The sequence below is a fragment of the Peromyscus maniculatus genome, chromosome 12 (assembly GCF_049852395.1).
Source record: "Peromyscus maniculatus bairdii isolate BWxNUB_F1_BW_parent chromosome 12, HU_Pman_BW_mat_3.1, whole genome shotgun sequence".
NCBI classification, from domain to species: Eukaryota; Metazoa; Chordata; class Mammalia; order Rodentia; family Cricetidae; genus Peromyscus; species Peromyscus maniculatus.
In genome coordinates, this window is record NC_134863.1 from 30,217,479 (window position 1) to 30,239,587 (window position 22,109).

At 41.6% G+C, this 22,109-nt stretch overlaps 1 pseudogene; it reads left to right on the forward strand.

Annotated features, from left to right (window-relative positions):
• The first annotated feature begins 18,831 nt into the window (after positions 1-18,831).
• LOC102906896 (prosaposin pseudogene) lies at positions 18,832-20,048 on the forward strand (annotated as a pseudogene).
• Positions 20,049-22,109: the final 2,061 nt, after the last annotated feature.

The following is a 22,109-nucleotide window of genomic DNA, read 5'->3' on the forward strand; positions in this document are numbered from 1 at the left end:
GAAGGGCCTTCCTTCCCAGTTCCACACACCAGAGCCTGGCTTTCTCTTTACTTCCCATAATGGAGTCTTTCTAGCCTTCTGACGTCACCCTTCATGCTGTTCTTGCCATATAGAATTTGGGAGTCTTCTTTCACTTTATTTTTAAATAAGAAAAATACCTCATAGGTCTAAACAATTTAAGCATGCCAAAGGATATAGCAGACTCTAAATAACCATAGGTCCTGAACACTTACTGTAGATAGAATCTCTTTTAGACAACAAATTTATCTATATAAGTTATATAACCTGAACCACATTGTTTATTTATTTTTGTGGTGTTGGGTGGTTAGGCAAGGACTCTACTACTGAGCTATATTTGCAGTCAAAAGTCATGGTTTAAATGTGTATTTATATTTTAATATATTCAAAGAATGGTACAACCACCCCTGTATCAAAATATTACATTGCCCTAAAGTAAACTCTGTACCCATTGACATTTAGTATCCCTGCTCCTGCTTCCAAGCCCTTGGTAACACCTAATCTGTTTCCTGTTTGTGTGGACCCATATTTTAGTATGACTCAGAACAGCACAGTTAATTGACCTCTTCAGCTGTCAGGAGTTTGAATTCTCCCCACTTTTAAACTATTATACACAGTGCTGATATGGTTGTGTTTGTATAAGTATTTCAGGGACCATTTTAATCTCTCCTGGGATATTTTTAGCTACAGAGTCACCAATGACAACATAACTCCATATTTTTGAGCTTTTTGAAGAACTTTCAGAATGTGATATCCAACTACATTCTCTGAGTTGATTCTGATGCGCTTATGAGGTGGCTATGGACAGTTTCATTTTATACACAAGAAAACTGAGGTATGGTTTGAGTAACTTGTCCTCATTCACAGAATAATTTAGAGTTTTCAAGCATCATTAAGGGACCTTAGTGCCTCCAGAGTGTATTTCAGGACTCTGAGAAATTTGTTCCCTGTAGATTTTTTTTTCACTGTCTCAGTTCTATAGAAAATTTGAGGGTAGAGTTTTTCAAAGACAAAGGGTAGTAGCCAGAACATGATACATTACCTCCTCCCATACTCCATTTAAATCCTCGCCCCCCCCCCCCTTTCTGGTTATCAGACTTTCAGCAAGCTAGTTAATGTCCAAATGCTTTGTTCTCTCCTGTGAAATGGGGATAATAATAATGCCTGGTCCAATGGCTTATCAGGAGGATTAAGTGAGATAGCATATATAAAACGCTGAGCAGGTGCCTGCCATACAGGAGGTACTATGGGCAATGTTTAATTGCTGTTCTTTATGGCTTATATTTTAGTGTCTTGTTTAAGGAACCCTTCCTTACCCTGCAGCCACAATTATTCTCTTTCTGACAGCTTCTAATTTGCTAGTTCACTTGTTCTACAAGGTAGAGTTTTAAAAATCTTTTTTGGTAGGTTTTTTAAACTCCATTTTCCTATTTACGTTTCCAAGTTCCTCTTCTGTTTTAAATATTCAATAAATGTAAATGAAGCATGCTCCATATTTAAATTGTATCTCAAGTGCTTGTTGGTATGTTTGGAAGCAGAACTTTGCTTGATTTTGTTGATCTTCAGACAAGGAGTCTCTTCATCTTTCTGTATTGGTTTTAACAGAGATTTTAAAGTTTCCCCTTGCCACTCTCTCAGTGATACATTTTTAAGGCTTGAAATGGGTTGAAAGCACATTCCTCCAGACAGACGAGGTGTCAGCTGAGCAGGGTCTTTCTTGCCACTGTACTGTTAATGGGAAATTCCGGAGAGAACATGTGTTATGAGTTGGATGTGTTTTCTTCTCCAGAGGTTTCTAAGCAGGAGGCATGGTCCTCCATGTGGTGGTGTAGAAGGATAGTGGACCTCGTGGAGATGGGGCCTGGTAGAAGGAGGTTAGATCATAGATGTGTACCACAGCAGTGTGTGGCACCTTCTCTGGGCAGTGTGTCAAGTCGCCTATGAGGGAACTAGCTAGTTCCACTGACGTAAGACAGCTCTCTTGGCTCTCTGTCACTTCCTTTCTTTCCCGCCCATGATCCTTTTTATATGTGACTGGCCCCTCACTTCCAATTTCCTGTCATGTTATTACCCCCCCTTCACCCCCCCCCCAGCCACACACACACCAGGAATTCTGGGACCTAGGTCATAAGTACCATGATTTATGGACTTTTCAGTCAGCAGAGTCAGATAAGTGTGTGTGCGTGTGTGTGTGTGTGTGTGTGTGTGTGTGTGTGTGTGTGTGTGTGTGTGCATATTACCTGGTGTCAGGTGTCATTGTAGCAGAACAACGTGTACTAAGTCAACATAAATATTCACCACGACCCTTGAGGGCTGTCTTGTTATTCATCCTTAGGTCTTGGGTCTCTATTTAGAGCCAGATCCTAGTTGGTGGTGAACCTCACTACCTCATTTATCTGTGTGGCAGGGTGATTTTTCTCTTGGAAGGGGGAATCCTGATGGGTGGAGGAAGAGCTTTTTCTAGTTTCCCACACTGAGAACTCATGCAGACCATGACACATGGGCCTTGGGTTTTTAGGGTCTGAAGAAAACCTGTGGGGGGAGGACCCACCTGTGGTGTGCACTCTTTTCCTGCAATTCTTCGTTAGAGTTCAGCTCTGGACTCAGTAGTTCCCTTTTGTGGCAGCTCAGCCTTGGATTTGACATGCATTTCTATGTATTTTTGGTCAGTTCTTAGTTGCTGCTATCAGAAGCATTATTCATGTTATTTAGGTTGTGTGATTGACAGAGATGAATATCTTCCATCCTTCCTCATATCCCCAAACCCACTTCCTCTGTTCTTCTCACTTCCTTTCTTTCCTCCCCTACCCACTTTTTCCCTTAGCTTGTTTGTAATGCTTCAGTAAAACCAGCATCATCCTAGAAAGGGGAGGTATAAAGAATAAAGGTCTTCTGTGTAGGTGATGGGATTTACTTATCCTAGGGCCCGCTTGGTTTTTTGTGCCTTTTTATTTATTGAATCATGTAAATAATACTGTGGCTCCTCATAGCAAACTGCGGTGCTGTATTCATTATTACATCTACTGTGAACTGGGGAATTATCATAAGCTAAAATATACAAACTTCCCTTCTGGGTATTTATAAAATAAATCACATTTATAGGAATGCAAACTGTCTAAGTGAAGCCCGTCTTATCCGTAAGCTTTTTGATTGTATTCAGTTTCACTCCTGTGGGCCTGCCTTTCATCTATCTAATCTCTGGATATTCCAAAGTTTCTTAGGCAATTCTGAAGTCTGTTTTCTTGGGATTATTATAAACCTGCTGTTTAAAAATCTTGTTTTATTCTCAAATCTCTAAATTGACTCCTATCTGAGGAACCTTCTCCCTTTTGTGGATGAGGGGTGATCATAAGAGTTAGTCTAGTCTGGACTGTGCCGTTACCGAATTATAATTTTTCAAAGCTGTGTGGTTATAGGTTTCTCCTAGAAACAGTGTCTTGGTAGAGTTGAGACCTTCTCATCCAGAAATAATGGGCTGATCAATCTTTCAAAAAACCATTCACATGAATTTAGCCTAGAGCTAGCTAGCGTGTGATGTTCATAAGTCATTCATTTACCAGACACAATATCCTCTGTGTGCCAGAGCCTGAGAGCCTGTGATAGAGACTCGGAATGTAATTATAAAATACACATTCCCTGACCTCCAGAAGTAACTGGTTTAATAGGAGTGGATTGTAGGCCTCCCTAATACTCAGTGTTCTATGCGAGATAACGTGTCATCCCCTCCCTCCCCCTCATGCTCCACGCACCCTGGAGGCATGGCGGGTTTAATGAGTTTGCAATATTTATAAAGTTGTGATCTTCCCTCATGCAGAGTGGTTTTTGCCTTTTGAAAATCAAGACCTGGAGGTGCACTGTGATAGTTATTCAATATCTCTTTCAAATGTGAAGCACAGTGCTTGGCAATTTCTATTAGCATCTCTTGTTCTATCGTGTTACCTAACTCTTCAATTTAGATTTCTCTTATTCTTCTGTAGTCCACATCTTCTCTCCACCCCTACCCCTTACCAAGTCACCTTGTTTATTCAATCCTGCCTCTCCTCCTTTTGTGTTTACAACTGTCCTGGAAATTACAATTATCCCCCTGGTCGCTCTTCTGTGAAAATCCCCTCCTGAGAAGTTTTGACTCTTTTCATAGACAGGGGATGGGAGAAAAAGCTAAGTAGCAAGGGGATAGCTGTGAATAGTGGCATGCTAATTTCAATCTTGTCACATCTGGTTATGTAAGTTCATGTGTTTTCACCCATTCTTTTCCTATTTGAGGAGCAATAGTACTTTGTGGTCCATGTGTGGGCACTCAAAAATGTCATTTCACAGATCCAGAGAGAGCACCATTACCTCTTGAGATTTCAAGTTGGTCTGTGAAGTGTTTATGATTGAGGCAGGGGTAGGGGAAAGAAAAAAAAAGGCACAATTGGGAAAGAGCTGGGAGAATTAAAGAAGGGCCAGAGGAGCCCATAAACAAAAAGCTGGAATGCAGAACCCAGACACAAGACAAAGGAATTACCTGTCTGTGCAAATCACAGGGTCAGGGGTGCTAAGTTTCTTTATGTTCCCAGAGCACATCACCTACTATTTTACAAAGCATGGCCTATGCTATCTAAGGTGCATCTTCTATCCCGCTCCTGGTACTCTGAATTATCCAACATAAAGTAGATTAAGTTTCCTTCTGTTCACATGGTGTAGACCTGATGATGCAGACATCAAATATCTTTACATTTTGCCACACAATGTGTATATTGTTAAAAAGGAGCATTGTCTAACATAGCTCCAAATAGTTTTTGGTAGGGATGGAATATAAACTTAGAGCCACCCCTTCCTATATTTAACCACAGAATTCTCCCATGCTTTAATATTTTCTACAGTCTCTAGGACTATGTTAGATCTTAAGAGATAAAAGGAAGGGTTAAGGGTTTGCTTCCCTGTGTCCCCAGGAAGGCCTTGGTCACTGCTGACACTGTAGGACCCTGGAGGACTCTCAGAGATCCACTTTATCTCCTGTAGTCCTTGTAACATCCCCTCCAGGTACACTAAAATCAGATTGTTTCTCTGCATTATTGTCACGAGTCAAATGATGCCAAACATTTCTGTTATCCCTTGGATTTGAGGATTTTGATGACAGCTAGGATTTAATCCCTATGATACATATTTGATTTCAATCATGTGAGAACTAATATCTCTGTCTCTTCACTCTCCTCGTCCTCTCCATCCCAGGCTGGCCACTGACTCATAATTTGTGGGTCTCAGGGTCCCAAGGAGCTGGAATTACAGACATGTACCACCATGTCAGTCCCACATGAGAATTTCTCAAAACACATTGGAAAAACCTTGTAGACATTTTTAGGAAAACCATTGAGCTTTACTTAGAAGCGCAGGAACCATTCATTTGTGTCTTAGTTCATAGCTTGCACTAAAATGAGATACAACAACTTTTGATGCCAAAAAACAAAACAAAATGAAGCTTGGAACAAGTCAAGGAAATACTTATTTAACATCTGCACTGGGAAACATACTTAGCCTTACAATTAGGAGGTAAGAGGGGAGGATGGCAAGCCCATGGCCACCCTGGCCTACCTAGAAAGTTGGAGGCCAGCTTGGGATACATAGCAAGACCTTATTTCAAAAAATATAAACTAATAACTAGAAAGAGAAAATGGCTCAGTGGGTATGGTGCTTGCCACAGTAGTGTGAAGACCCGAGTTTGAACCCCAAGAATCCATGTAAAGCTAATGTTATAGCTTGTGTCTGTAATCCTAGAACTTGTGTGGTGACATGGAGGAAGGGAGAGGAAAATTCTCTGAAGTTAATGGGCCTGATATCCTGAAATACATAGAGCCAAACAATAAAAGAGAGGCTCTGTCTCAAACAAGGCCAAAGGTAACAAATGAAGGTAACTTTCTGGTGCAATGCCACACTCATGCCTGAACTCACATGCATACGGGAATGCGAATGCACACACACGAACACAAACTCCAACCAAAAAACTCCAAACTTCCAAACTTTAACAAATATAACTAGGTATAAAGGAAAAAAACATATAAAATATGTGATGGAGAGCAATAAAAGGGTCATTATACCATATTCATAATCCTTTTGAGTTCTGCATCTGGAAATTTATCTAAGATGTTTTGGTCAGGAAGTCATAACTATGGAGTTAGTTGATAAGTTTTGGAAGGGGCGAGTTGTCTTGTTGATATGGAGGGGAAAGGAGGAATAATAGGGGGGAATTTACGTGAGGAGAAGGATGGGAGAGTAGAATGGAGGAGCAGGTGGGGAGAGGGATAACTAATATTAAGAATGTTTGGAAAACCCATGTGGAAACCTACTATATTACAGTTTATAAGCTCCATATGTTTACATACACACATATGTTGCAATTTGAGTGAGAAAATGTCTCACATAGGCTCACGTATTTGAACACTGGCTCCCCAGTTGATGGCATTGTTTAGGTGAGGTTATAGAACCTTTATCAGGTAGGGTTTTGTTGAACAAAGTATATCACTTGACATTGGCCTTGAGAGGCTGTAGTCTTGTCCCACTTCCTGCTGGAGTTCTGTCCTCTCTGTGGTTGAGGTGTGATGATTCTTCTTCCTGATCCTGCCTCTAAGCTGTGCTGTCCTTGCCATAATGGACTCTCTATCCTTCTGGAACCATAAAGCAAAGTGATCTTTAAGTTGCTTTTGGGCAAAATGCATCAGTTGAAAGATGTTGACTGAGCAGGTTAAAAAACCTGGGTCAAGTGCTTACTTTTTGAACAAATATTACTTCAAATATAGACAGATTAAAATTTATTTATTTTATTTATTATAGGAATGACATATTCATATCAAACAAAGAAGGGTTTTTAAATCTTCCTTCCTTCCTTCCTTCCTTCCTTCCTTCCTTCCTTCCTTCCTTCCTTCCTTCCTTCCTTTCTGTCTTTCTGTCTTTCTGTCTTTCTGTCTTTCTGTCTTTATTTCTAAATTTTATGTTGATTTATTTGCATTGGCAGTGTACAACCCAGATAAGTTTTCTGTATATTTCATTTCTTTCTTTTTCTTTTTTTTATTGAATATAGACTCTTCTCTCATACAATATATTCTGACCACAGTTTCTTCTCCCTCCACTCATCCTAGCTTCCCCACATCTCCCCTCTGCCCCAGATCCACTTCCCCTCCATTTCCTCTTCAGAAATAAGCAGGCCTCCAAGAGACAACAATAAAAGATGACAAAATAAGATACAACAAGACAAGGCAAAATTCTGTCATATAGAGGCCAGACAGGCCAACCCAACAGGAGGAAAAGAGTCCCAAGACCAGGCAAAAGAGTCAGAGATACATCCGCTCCCACTGTTAGGAGTTCCACAGAAACACCAAGCTAACACCTATAACATATACACAGAGGACCTGGTGTAGACTCAAGCAAGCCCCATGCAGGCCATTTCAGTCTCAGTGACCCTATGTGAGCCCTACTTAATTGTAAATGTCAAGATTATGTTCTCTTTGTGTCCTCCAACTTCTCTGACTCCTACAATCATTAAAAAAATCTTTTGAAATCAAAATATAATTATATAATTTCCCCTTTCCTTTTTTCCCCTCTAATACTTTTCATGTTACACCCCCTGCTCTCTCTCAAATCCATAGCCTTTGGCCTCTTTTTCTTTAGTTGTTACACACACACACACACACACACACACACACACACACACACACACACGAGTTCCCCAGTGGTTGGCTCTGAAATCATATACAAACAAAAAATTTTAGACAGACTGAACTGAACAGATTGTATTTATATATTTAGGACTCTCTCTTACTTTCTATCAATCAATCAATCCATCTATTTGTCAACCTATCTAATATCAAGTTTTAAAGAACATAAAATTATCAAACTGAATAGCATTATATAAGGTTCTGTCTACCAAGAAGAGACAACAACACAAAATATGTCTGCATCAAACATAGAGCTGACAAGTCTATTTAGCCAAAAAAGGACTGAAATGCAGACAAGTCCAAAGGTATGGCTGGAAACCTCTGCTTCATTCTGACAACAGAGGATGAATAATTAGACAGAAAGATCAGAGAAGACATATAATAACTGTACCACCAACTGAGAGATCTAGTGGAAATTTCTAGAACACTTTGTCCTTCAACAGGCTATGCTTTCCCCCAACTATCTACAGAAGCAAACCAGCAGAGATCATACTATTCTGCACCATAAAAGAAATTTCAATACATCTTCAGGAACTTAAATTTGATCAAAATGGCATCAAAATAGATATTAATAAATGGAAAGTAACTGAAAATTTCCCAAAGTGTTAGAGACTTAACATAACACTTCTAAATAAACCAACACATGACAAGCAGAGAGGCTAGTGAGAACTTGAAACACACATAAAACTTCCTGGAAACCAAGAGTGTTAGATCTAAATTTTAAACACAGCTCAAATGGAGCTGAGAGGGAAGTTTGTACTCTTAAATTCTTAGATTAGAAAGAAAGAACTACCTCAAATCGGCATCCAAGCTCCGGCTTTAAGAACGTAGAAAAAGAAGAACATATTAAAGAGAAAGAAGGAAATCAGTGAAGCCAGATTTATTTATTTATTTTAAAAAAAGAATAACATTGGTGTATTAGTGTTGTATTGCTGGGAAGAGATGCCATGACCATGGCAGCACTTCTAAAAGAAAGCATTTACTTAGGGTTGGCTTACATTCAGAGGTTTAATTCATTATCTTCATGGCAGGAAGTATGATGGCACACAGTAAGACATGGTGCTGGAGAAGTAGCTGAGAGTTCTGTTTCTGGATCCACAGGCAGCAGAAAGTGTGTGTGTGTGTGTGTGTGTGTGTGTGAGAGAGAGAGAGAGAGAGAGAGAGAGAGAGAGAGAGAGAGAGAGAGAGAGAGAGAGAGAGAAACAGACAGACAGATAGATACACAGATTCTGACACCAGGCTTGAGCATCTGAAACCCTAAAGCCCAGCCCTGGTGACATACTTCCTCCAACAAAGGCCACACCTACTCTAATAAAGCCACACCTCTTAATTCCTGTCAAGCAATGCTACTCCCTAATGACCAAGTATTCAAATCTATGAGCTTATAGGGGCCATTCCTATCCAAACCACCATATTCCACTTCCTAGCCCCCATAGGCTTATAGCTATATCATAAGATAAAACAGCACTAAGTCTAACTTCAAATGTCCCTATAGTCTATTACAATGTCAATATTATTTAAAAATTCAAAGTCTATTTAAAGGCTCATGGCAATCTCTTAACTGTAATCCCCTGTAAAATCAAAATAAAAAAGCAGATTACATACTTCCAACATGCAATGGCACAGGATATACATTACCATTCTAAAAGAGCATAATGAGGAAATACTGGACCAAAGCAATACCAAAAACCAGCTTGGAAAACCCGTGCTCTTTAGATCTCCAACTCCTTTCAGGTTTTGCTGGCTACAACACACTTCTTTCTCTTGGGGTGGTTTCACACCCAGTCTGAAGCTTTCCTTGACAGGTATCCCATGGCTCTAGCATCTCCAACATCTTGGGGTCTCCAAGGCAATCCAAGTGTCACCTTCACATATTTTATCAGCTTCATGCAATGGCCTTTCTGGGCCTCCATGCAGGGACACTACTGACATATGCCTGGCCTCAACAGCTTTCCTTGGCCTTGGAGAAAGATTCCATAACCTCTGGTCTTGTATCCTTAACTCTAAAGCCCAAACCATGTGGATGAAGATGGTTACTGGGGCTGGAACATGGCCTCCTCATTAAAATAAATTTCCACCAATTTTCTATTTTTGATGGTGTCTTTCACTGCCTAAGTTTGGCTGTCCTGGAAATTGCTATGTATACCAGGCTGGTCTCAAACTCATTGATCAACTTGCCTCTGCCTCTAGAGTGCTGTGATTAAAGATGTGCACCACCACATCTGGCTTTAAGTTTTTCTTTAATTCTTTTTCACAAGTTGGAAGCTTAGCTGACTGTGGTCTTGCCCTGATGTCACCACTCCCTTTATTCCATTTAGGATCAGGATTTTAAAAAAACTTTTTATCTCCTTGAGCACAGGTCTTGGCTCCATTACACTTCCTAGCACCCCTTTCCTCTTCAAAATGTGTGTTTTGTATTTTTCCTTGCTCATTTTCATTATAGATATGCTAGGATTGGCAACCAATAACCACACAACACAGTCAATACTAGGCTGTTTTTAAATCTCCTCTTCCAGTGACATTAATCCAAAACTCTTCAATTTAGCCTCAGTCAGTCTTTTCCAGAGGTAGGCAAAAATAGCCACATTCTTGGCCAGAGTATCACAAGAATGGCCACATACTAATATTCTTTCCTTCTGAAAGTTCTTGAGCTGAGCCCCCACAGTTCCAATGACCTTTAACATCACTGTCTTCCATACTCCTACTGGGATGGCCCATTAAGTCTAACTTAAAGCATTCAACTGCTTTCCTAACCCAAAGTCCCAAAGTCCACATTCTACCGACAAGAAACATGATCAGCCTATCACAGCAATACCCAAGTCTCTGATACTAAATTCTGTCTTAGTCAGTGTTCGATTGCTGCAAAGATATGGCATGGCCATGGCAATTCTTATAAAGGAAATCATTTAATTAGGGCTAGCCTACATTCAGAGATTTAGTCAGTTATCTTCATGGCAGGAAGCATGGCAGTGCTCAAGCAGACATGGTGCTGGAGAAGGAGCTGAGAGTTCTACACTGGATTGGTAAGGAACAGGAAGAGAGAGACTGGATCTGGCTTGTGCATTTGAAACTCCACAGCCTACCCCAGGTGACATAACTTCCTTCAACAAGGCCACACCTCCTAATCCTTCTCAAGTAGTACCACTCCCTAATGATCAAGCATTCACATCTATGAGCCTATGGGTGCCATTCCTATTCAAACCACCACAACTGGCAAACATCTAAAAAGATAAAAAGAGAAAGGTACAAATGCATGAGCAACATCAAGGATGAAACAAAACACATCACTACAGGTGCCAGGGATATCAAAAGGATTAGGAACTGCTTACAAACAGCAGAGTTTGACAACTCAGATTCAGTCGACCAATTCCTTGACAAATACAGGTTAGAACTTATTCAGTACAAAATATAGAAGGTGAATGACCCTGAAACTGTCAATCAAGTTGAATACACAATTTAAAAATTCTGAAAAGACTGTGGTTTTACTAGGGAGAACAATTCCAGTTCTGATTCTGTGCCATCTATCCTATCTCAACCAGAAAACCGAATGGGAAGAAGCACCTCTCAATTTATTTCATGGGTGTCATTTCCCTAACACCCAAACTATTAAAAAAAAAAACACTTAAAAACACCCCAGCTGGGTGGTGGTAGCACACGCCTTTGATCCCAGCACTCAGAAGGCAGAGTCAGGCAGATCTCTGTGAGTTCGAGGCCAGCCTGGGCTACAGAGTGAGATCCAGGACAGGCACCAAAACTAGACAGAGAAACCTTGTTTTGAAAAGACAGAACAAACAAACCCCAATTCTATGACTGATACCCCTGACCAATATAGATGTAGAGACATTTAAACAAAATCAGTGTGTAGAATTCACTGATAGGTAAAAGGAGTTACCATAGTTGGATTCTTTCCAGAGATATGAGTCTTACTTAATAATCAAAATTCAGTTACTATAATCTCTCACAGGCAAAAAAGAAATATATGACCTTATCAACCATGGCAGAAAAATATGGACAAAATTTAAGACTTAATAATATTTCAAAATCAATGAAATAGCAACCAAAAGATAACTAATTAGAGAACAAAAAGACAAGGCATCGATTTAAAGAGACTAGTTGCAAATATATCAAATAAAGCAATATCATCTGGAGTATGTAAAGCCTCTCAAATCTCAATATTAAAAGGAAATTAAAAGGCCAAGCCTGCCTGAAGGTATCCTGCACCAGTATGATGAGCAAATGTATGGTGGAGAAAGGGGAGAGGAAGAGAAGCAGAGTGGTTCATGTGCTGTGGAAAGAGGCAGAACTGAAGTGCAGGCTGTGAGGAATGGGCTGATGTTGGTAGCCTGCTTGCCAGCCAGGACCAGAGTGACATTTGGACCTGGGCTGCCACCTAGGGCCATGTCTGGGTCCATGGCCCTATGGCAGCTGGGGTTTGGGTGGATATCCATAGCTCCTGATACCACCAAATGTCCGTTTAAATATCCAGGATCTGGGACATCACCGGAGGCCAGATGGGGATCTGAGGTTCATGCAGCAGCGAGGGACATGCAGATCTGAGTGATTTGCACTGCCACAGGTGCTACTGTGATAGCCAGGCCCGGCTGCAAATGAGGGCTATGCCTGGGTCCATGGCCCTACTGTAGCCACAATCTCTGTTTATGTCTGTGGCCCCTGATATCATTGAAGGCTATGCCAATGCCAGGGGTCTGGGCCACCACCAGGGGCTATGGTAGCCAAAGGTCATTCTGCTATAGGGGCCATGCTAATCTGAGTGGTCTATTCTGTCACCTGGGCCCATGGTGACATCCAAACCCCAGCTTCTGCCAGAGACCATGTCTGGGTCCTTGGTCTTATCACAGCTGGGGTCTGTATGGATGTCTGTGGCCCATGGGGTCACCAAAGGCCACACAGATGCCCAGGGTCTAGGCCACAGCCTGAGGCTGTGTTGATATCCAAAGGCCATGTTGTTACTGGGGCAATGTCAATTGGAGTGGCCTGCACTGTCACCGGGGCCATGGTGTCCTCAGGGACAGGGCTGCTGCTGAGGGCCATGTCTGGATTTGTGGCCCAACCACAGCCAGAATCTGTGTTGACATTCATGGTCCCTGATACCATCAAAGGCCATGCTGATGCCAGGGATCTGGGCCGCCATTTGGGGCCATGTTGGTGTCTGAGGGCCACACTGTCACAGAAGCCATGCCAATCTGAGTGGCTTGTGCTGTCTGTCACCTGAGGCCATGGTGACTTCTGAGCCCGGGCTACCACCATGGACTATGTCTGGGTCTGTGGTCTTAACTCAGCCGGGTTCTGTGTTGATGTTCGTGGCCCATGCTACCACCAAAGGCTGCATAGATGCTTAGGGTATGGGCCACAACCTATGGTTATGTTGGTGTCTGAGAGCCATGCTACCACTGGGTCTATGCCAATTTGGGTGACCTGCATTGCCACTCAGGGCATGGTGTTGTCTGGGCCAGGGCTGTTTCCATTGGCTACATTTGGAACCATGGCCCTGTAGCACCCAGGGTCTGGGTTGATGTCCATGGTTCATGTTACCACTGTGGGCTGTGAGGATGTTCAGGGTCTGGATAGCCACCTGAGACCATATTGGTATCTGAGGGCCTTGCTGCTGCTGGGACTGTACTGATCTGGGCAGCCTGTGCTGCCATTGAGACCATGTGATGTCTAGGCTCGAGCTGCTGCCAAGGGATATGTCTGGTTCCATGTTCCTGCTGCAGCTGAGGTCTGTGATGATGTCCATGACCCATGTTACCACAGGGGTTCATAGGAACCATGTGTGTTGAAATCTGAGGGCTGGGCTGAGCTGGCCCCGCCTCTCATTGGCCCAGGGATAGCAGGCCCTGCCCCTAGCTAGACACTGCCCAAGAGAGATGGCCCTGCCTCTCCACACCCCTGTGGGAGAGCTGGCCTCCCACATTTGGGAGAGATGGCATCAGCCCTTACCACAGGTATAGGAGGTGTTGGAAAGATGGAGGAACAGGTTTTTGTTTTTTTTTAAATTGTTTTCTGTTTTTAATTCATTTGGCAGGGAATCTTTTGGGGGCATGCTGTAGGGGTGAGGGGTAGATATGGAGGGACTGGGAGGTGAGCAGAATTGGGGTGCATGATGCAGAATATCCAAAGAATTATGTTTAAAAAAGTAATAAAATAAGATAAAAGGAAATACAAACTGGGCAAAAATCTCTAAACAGAAATTCTACTGAAGATAATATACAGGTAGCCAATAAGTGATTAAGAAAAGATGGTCAACTTTATTGGTCACCATGGAAATTAAAATTAACCCACAATGATATATCCGTATATATATACAAAATTGCTTTAAAAGGAAGTGGCAGCAACTAGATGTTGGAAAGGATGTAAAGAAACCCCCAACCAAAAAAAATTGTTACTGCAAAGTAAAATAATCAGCCATGTTAAAAACAAAACCAAAAACATTTGACACTCCCCTATAAAACAAGGGACTACCATATAACCTGTCCACAGGAGTCAAAGGCATTTACTTGATATTAATGAGAATTATGTTCACAAGAGTCTGTACATGGATACTCAGGGTAACTGTATTTAGTAGTAGCCCCAAGCTGGAAAAAAATCTATATACACATCAGTGATAATGTTGACTCAGTTTGCTTTTTGTTGCTGTGATAAGCACCATGATCAGAAATAGCTTGGGAAGGAAAGGATTTACTTCATCTTACAACTCTTAGGTCTTAATCAATCACCGAGGGGAGTCGGGGTTGAAGTAGAACCACTGAGGAGTGCTGCCTACTGGTTTTGCACCCCACAGTATGCTCAGTTTGCTTTCTTATGCAACCAAAGACCACCTGCCCAGGGCTGGCAGAGCCCACAGTGGTCTGGGCCCTTCCACATCAATCATTAATAAACGTAATGTCTCACAGACTTGTCCATGGGTCAGTCTGATGGAGACATTCTCTCAAATGAGGTGTCCTTTTCCAATATGACCCTAGCTTATTTCCAATTGACAAAAAATACTCAAAACCTGAAAGAAACCCTAATCAGTACACGCGCGCGCGCGCGCGTGTGTGTGTGTGTGTGTGTGTGTGTGTGTGTGTGTGTGTATAAATTAGGCTATGTCAGCATTGTGCAATATTACTGAGCAACACACAGAAAAAAAACCTATAAATACACTCAATACTTAGATGCATCTTCAATAATATGAAAAGTCTATCCTCAAATGCTCTAGGCTGAATGATTCATATGTTTGTCTAGTGACAACATTATGAAAATGGAGAACAAAGTAATGGCTTTTCAGGGTTAAGTAAGGAGAGTGTACATGGGGACCATAAGGGAAGGGAAGGGGGAGAAGGATGCTGATGTACAGAAGAATCCTTGTGGTAATGGAAGCGTTCCATATTACAACGCTTAGTATCAAACTCCTGGTGGCAATACTGCAATATAATTCTGCAAGCTGTTGTGACTAGGGACACCAAGCAAAACACACAGGGTCTTTGTGTCATTTCTTACTCTTGCATGTGAATCTATAATTATCACTTAATAAAAAATTTAATAAAAAAGCAAATATTCTCCTTTCATTAGTGTACTACTTATGAAAGAGAAACTTGAAGCAATCTAAATGTCCAGAAATGAGAGATGCTCAAATAAATTAAATTATATTCATAACAGAACATTGTGAAACTTCTAAAGCGATTTTAACTAAATGTTTTAAGTGATAATACAGAATATTCCTGCAATAATTTGAAGAAAACAGTTTACAAAGTTCCTTATACATTATGATCTCAATTACATTTAAAAATTACAGTAACAAAATTAGAAGCTATAATACTACTGTATGAACAGAAAAATAGACCTGTGTAACAAAGCAGAAAGCACAGAGGCAGTTCCACATGCACAAGGATGTCTGGAAGGAAGGTCAAGGATGCACATTTAAGTACACAATCCTAGAACTGTTTATAGGTACTTTGAAAACAGATAAACTATACTCAGTGCACTTACCACATTATGATAGCACACACAGAGACCTGCACAAGCTGGGCCCAGACAAAATTCTAGCATGGAGAGGTGGGGCAGGCACAAAGTCCTATCCCTGACTGAAGAGCTGTTGGCAACTGAAAGATGTTGAGAGAATTTTCTTTAAGAATGTGGCCCCTGGCAGGTCAACCATGCTCCAGCGAAATCAGGACAGACATCCAAGAGTACACGGGTGGCACAAACAGAACTGAACTTGTCTTTTCAAAATTGCTCTTTTTTTGTTGTTTGTTTATTTTGTATTTTAATTACATCATTTCTCCCTTCCTTTTCTTCCCTCCAAACCCTTTTATGCACCCCTCCCCTCTCTCCTTCAAATTTATGGCCTCTTTTTTTCAACAACTGTTATTGCATGCATATATGTACACACACCCACACCCACACCACATATATATTCCAAAATATAACCTATTGAGTCCATGTTATGTAACATGTCAAGTACGTTCTTAGGCTTGAAGTTTTTTGATTGTTGTTTTTTAAAGGCCACAAGTGTGAGTGAGAAGAGGTGCATCAGGGAAGAGTTGGGAGAGTATGATCAAAATACATTGTAGAAAATTCTCAGCAAACTAATAAAGCAAAGAATACATGTATCCTTTAATACATATTTTATCATATTATATATTTATATTATTAGTATATATACTAATATATTTATATTATATTAGTTATATATAACACTATATAACACTATATATATATATATTATATATATATATATATAATATATATATATTAATGATAGACTTCAGATGAATTAAGGATGAGTACAGCCGATTTGGGTGATTAGTCCCAGTAGTCCACTCCCTCTTCTACTGAAAAGGAAATCCAAGTGGATTGGAAGAGTTAGAATTGATTGAAGGACTAGATTGCTGGGAATGTCCAGCAGGGCATCTCTAGGGAAACCTACCACTTCAGTCTGTGGATTGAGTGGGCAAGATCTGCCCTCAGAGAAATTGGGCCCCATCCAATCTGCTAGACACCTGCATGGGACAACAGAGGAAGAGCAGAGGAAAGGTGAACTCTTGCCTGCCCTGCAACCACAGCATCTTTTCTCTCTCCCTTCAGTGTCAGGACCCCAGTTTCTCTAGATTCTTGACGCCGAGACTTTTACTAGAGGCCTTGCAGGCCCTCGGCCCTTCACTGCCTCCGGAAGTCGTTGACAGTGACTGAGGCATGGTAGTAAGCTCCCTGATGCTCCGGCTACCAGATGTTAGGTTTGGGGCCTGTTCAGTTTTCTGTAATCGAAGTGACCAATCCTGATAGCAATATCTTCTCATAGGTCTCCCCCCTCCCTCCTTCCCCCCTCCCTCTTTCTCTCTTTTGCTCTCTCACTCTGTCTATCTATCAATCTGTTCTAGGTAACTTAAACATGCAAGTGTTAGAAATTCAAAATAGAAAGCTATTAGAATAAAATACGGTCAAATTTCTTTTTAATCTTGGTAAAACAAAATGCTCCAACTGTCTCCAAATATAGAGGCAAGGAAACAAAAGATGAATATGCTTCGTTAATACAGAGGTCTGTGAGACTATGTTGCAAGGCACTGCGGAAGAACCAGGAAGACAGTTGACACATTGCGGAGAGACCTTCAGAACACGCGCTGTGGATAAAAGCTGATGTTCCCAATATATAAAAATCTTTTGAAACCTGAGACATGAAGGCAGAAAGTGACAGAAAAGGAGGAGATGACATGAACTGACAAGCCACAAAAAAACATCTACGTGCCTCTCAATCACGTACAAATGTTCAAACTCACTGATGGAGAGGCACAGAACAGCCGTGCTGAATGCCATCTCTTCCACAAGCAGCTGGTGCAAGCTGGGAAGCATGAACTGACACCTTGTTTTGGTAAGACTCTGTGCAACAGGCACCTTCCAACACCGACTGGTGGGATGCATGCCATCTAGTTCAGCTTTGTGTGTCCTAAGCTTTTCACTCTGCAAGAGACAAAAAAAAAAAAAAAAAAAAAAAAATAAAAAACCTTTGTGTACAAGACACAGCTGGGCCTCTACTTGTCACCTCTTCCATCTTGGAGGGGCAATGTAATCAGGGAGCTGTGCTGTGAGTGGTGAAGCCATCTTTCTCCGATCTAAGAGTCTTGGTCCTTTCCCATCATAAAACGGTAGCCCCTATAGACCCGTTACATTTCATGATTAAATAAATTATGATGCATCTGTCGAGAATGGTCAAATGTGAGATCTTTACCCACTTACAAAGTTGACACGTTAGCTTGTCACAGTTCTATGTAATCCAGCAGAAGGATTGGGAACTTGAGCAGGAACAATGGCAGTTTATTCCTTATTGCAGTTGTGTAACGTTTGTTAGCCATCTTTTTGAATTTCAATTCCAGAGGGCAAATCAGAGGATGATGAGTGATGCTACTAAAGCAGGACCGCCTGAGAGTGTGGAACTTGGATGTGTCATATCAGATTATAAACATGCCTGCCTTTGGTGTGAGGAAAACACCATTCCTGTCTCCAAGGCTATAGTTTATAAAAATCATACTTATGAAGCCAGTTAGGAGCAAAGGGCACTTGGTTCATTTCTTAAAAGCTATGAGGTGTTCTGGGAATATTCACATAGTGGAATATTATGCAGCTGTTTCAAAAGGACATTCTTTACTAATGGATCTGGGGGAGATTTCCAAAATCCACTGCTAAGTGAACATAGCAAAGTGCAAAAACCAAAATGCTGGAACGAAACATCAGACACGCGAGAAACAGCAACAAGTAAGTCAGTTTGCTCCTCTCCCTTTTGTTGTTCCTCTGTGTGGCTGGAGAATTTCTCTCCAGCTCCCGCACCAAGTCCTGCCAGTCCCGGAACCCACTTATAAAATAAACACACAGACTCTTACATTATTTAAACTGCTTGGCCATTAGCTCAGGCCTATCATTGTCTAGCTCTTACTCTTTTATTTAGCCCATTTCTATTAATCTTAACTTTGCCACGTGGCTTGTGGCTTACTGGTACTTTACATCTTCCTTGTCCTGGCGGTGGCTCCAGGCAGTCTCAAACTCACAGAGATCCATCTGCCTCTGCCTCTGCCTCTGCCTCTGCCTCCCGAGTGCTGGGATTAAAGGTGTGTGCCACCACCGCCCGCATTGCAGCCTGCGGAGTGCGGGGGCGCCATGTACGCTCTCGCCCTCTTCGCCAGCCTTCTGGTCACTGCTCTGACCACCCCTGTCCAAGACCCGAAGATATGTGCTGGGGGCTCAGGCATGCTGTGCAGAGACCTTGCGGCGGTGGATTGCGGGGCCTTGAAACACTGCCAGTAGATGGTGTGGAGCAAGCCCACAGCGAAATGCCTTCCATGCGACATAGGCAAAACTGTTGTCACTGAAGCTGGGAACTTGCTGAAAAACAATGCCACCCATGAGAAGATCCTTCATTACCTGGAGAAGACCCATGAGTGGATTCACGACTCCAGCCTGTCAAACTCATGCAAGGAGGCGGTGGATTCTTACCTGCCTGTCATGATTAAGGGGGAGATGAGCAACCTCAGGGAAGTGTGCTCTGCACTCAACCTCTGTCAGTCTCTTCAGAAGCACTTGGCCGAGCAAAACTACCAGAAACAGCTTCAGTCCAACAAGATCCCGGAGGTGGACATGGCCAGTGTGGTTGCCCCCTTCATGGCCAATATCCCTCTCCTGCTGTACCCTCAGGATCGCCCCCGCAGCCAGCCACAATCCAAGGTGAACGACGATATCTGCCAGGACTGTGTGAAGATGGTGACTGACATCTAGACTGCTGTGAGGACCAACGCCACCTTTGTCCAGGGCTTCGTGGAACACGTCAAGGAGGAATGTGACCGCTTGAGGCCAGGCATGGCTGACATGTGCAAGAACTACGTGGACCAGTACTCTCAGGTGGCCATCCAGATGAGGATGCACATGCAACCCAAGGAAATCCGTGCTCTGCTTGGCTTCTGTGATGAGGTCAAGAAAGTACCAATGAAGACCTTGGTCCCTGCCAGTGAGGTCATTAAGAACATCTTCCCTGGCCTGGAACTCATGGACTGTTCCTATGAGGCCCAGAACATTATCTTCTGCCAGGCTTGCCAGTTTGTGATGAGTAAGTTGTCTGAACTAATTATGAACAATGACACCGAGGCACTAATAATTAAAGCTGTGGGCACAGCATGCATACTGCTCCCTGCTCCTGCTTCAACCAAGTGCACCGAGATGGTGGAAACGTTCGGCCCCTCTGCCTCCCTAGTGCAGGGAATAAAGGCATGTGTCATCATGCATAACTTGCTTATTACTCTTTACATAAGGAAGAAGAGGACAAGGCAAAGCACAGATGCATATACTTTTGTGTAAAACTTTAAACTTCCTCACAAACAGGAAGGAGGTAGAAACTGGTTACCTAAAAAGGCCCAATGGGTGAAAGGGTCTGAAAGAACCCTCTGAGAAGAGTGAGGCTTTTTGTGTTGCACTGCATTAATATCTTCCAGTTGCACTTCTTCCCTTAAATAAGGAAAAACAAACCAACATGTGCATGAGATTTAAAAAACAGACACAGGCAAGACTGGTGGCGTCACAGCTATCTAAACTACCATGAATGAGATTGGGCAAAAAAAGAATTGCTTTCATTGGATACCACCAGACTAAAAACAACAACAAAAAACCCCAAATATATTAGTTAGTGTTTCTCAGGGTTAGATATTAATAGAGATTTAAAAAATGCATATTCACTAATGTGTATATGTAGATATTATACACACATGTATTTCAAACGGTGTCCACCGAGAGTCGAAGAATAGCCAACCCTTGCCTCACAAACCCTCACGGACCTGAGTTAGCTCATCAATGCCATCCTACTATTTTGCCTCCCCCTCCCTTCTCTAAGCTCAAGGTATTTCAAGATAAAATATAAAAAACATCAAATTACAAACAAATTATTCCTTGAGTAAAGCTATTAAATATTGATTTTATTACAGTGCTTAGGTCTTCCAAATTTTATTTTGAGCATTATAATTATTTTTTGAAAACATGAATATTTTAAAATACATTGAAAAGTAGAAACCAGTACAGACAACTGCATGCCATCCCAATTCAATTCTGTTCACATTTTGTCATGTTTTCTTCAGTGTTTTCTTTTTAACATAAAATGTTATGCAGTCATTAGACTTTCTTTCTGACCTTGATCTTGTCAAGTTTCTGAGTCTCCTTTCTTGAGAAGTCAGATGTACTTTCCATTCATATTTTTGACGCTTTAAACGTGCATATCTGTCATATATACATTATATATGCATATGCGTATGTAAACATATATGCATCACCATAATAAAGCTTTAAGTTGCTTACTGTGTTTTCAAAAAATACAAAAATAACAGTAGGAACATTCTTCTACATTTTCCAAAATTAAACACCATGCTTCCAGGGTGCATCCATGTTCCATTCGTGTTCATGTTAAATCCTATGCATCATGATAACACATGCATTTAGCTCTTTTTCTATTGAAAGAGATAAACTTGTTTTCTTTTTTTTTCTACCCCTTTTGCTACTATAAACAATCTTTGGATGATGTCACAGGGGAAGCTTCTTGTGAGCATGTGTGCATTTCTATACTAAACCGGGTGGGCAGGAGCATCTGTGTAGCAGGGCGTGTTCAGCTTCACCATTATTCTTCATTGCCAAATTCCTCTCCCAAACAGTTAAACCCGTTTGTACTCCCACTGGCAGACTCTGAGTTCCCATTCCTCCACATCCTTGCTAACGCTTCCATCATCAGACATTTTTAAAATTTGCCAATCTGAGGAGTGTGAAGTGATATTTCATTTTTGTTTTAATTTGCATTTTTCTGCTTAGTAATGAGGCTGAACATCTTTCTATCTAATTCTTGGTCATTCAAATTCCCTATTTTGAAAATTTCTTCGTTATAACCCACTAACTCGCTGTGATAACTTCACATGGACCAGTCCCCCAAAGCTGCAGTGCCTGGTCATACTGATGGAGATAGGTTCAGTGTTGGACTGCCATCCCTGGTTTCAGATATCCATCCAGAGAATGCTAACTCAGATGCTAAAAGGTCTGGAACTCACTACATATGAACACTAATTGTAGCAATACAGAACACTTCTTCACACATGTCTGAGGAGGGACATGACAGCTGTTTAAAAACAAATTGACATGCTCACAGCAGGCAGAGGGTGTCTGTGTGTGTGACTATTATTCCAGGGGAGCCAAGGCCAGTAGGAGAATACTTGAACCTGAGACCAGGGAGATTCTGTTTCTAATGATTGTACTCATTCTAGGATGGAATTGGTTGCTGATTCCTAATGCACTCAAGTGGAGCTCTGCCTGTTCACGTGTTAAGAAGGCAGTCAGGAAGAATCCAGTTCCTAATTCACCTCACAGTTCTTCGCTTCTCTATATAGA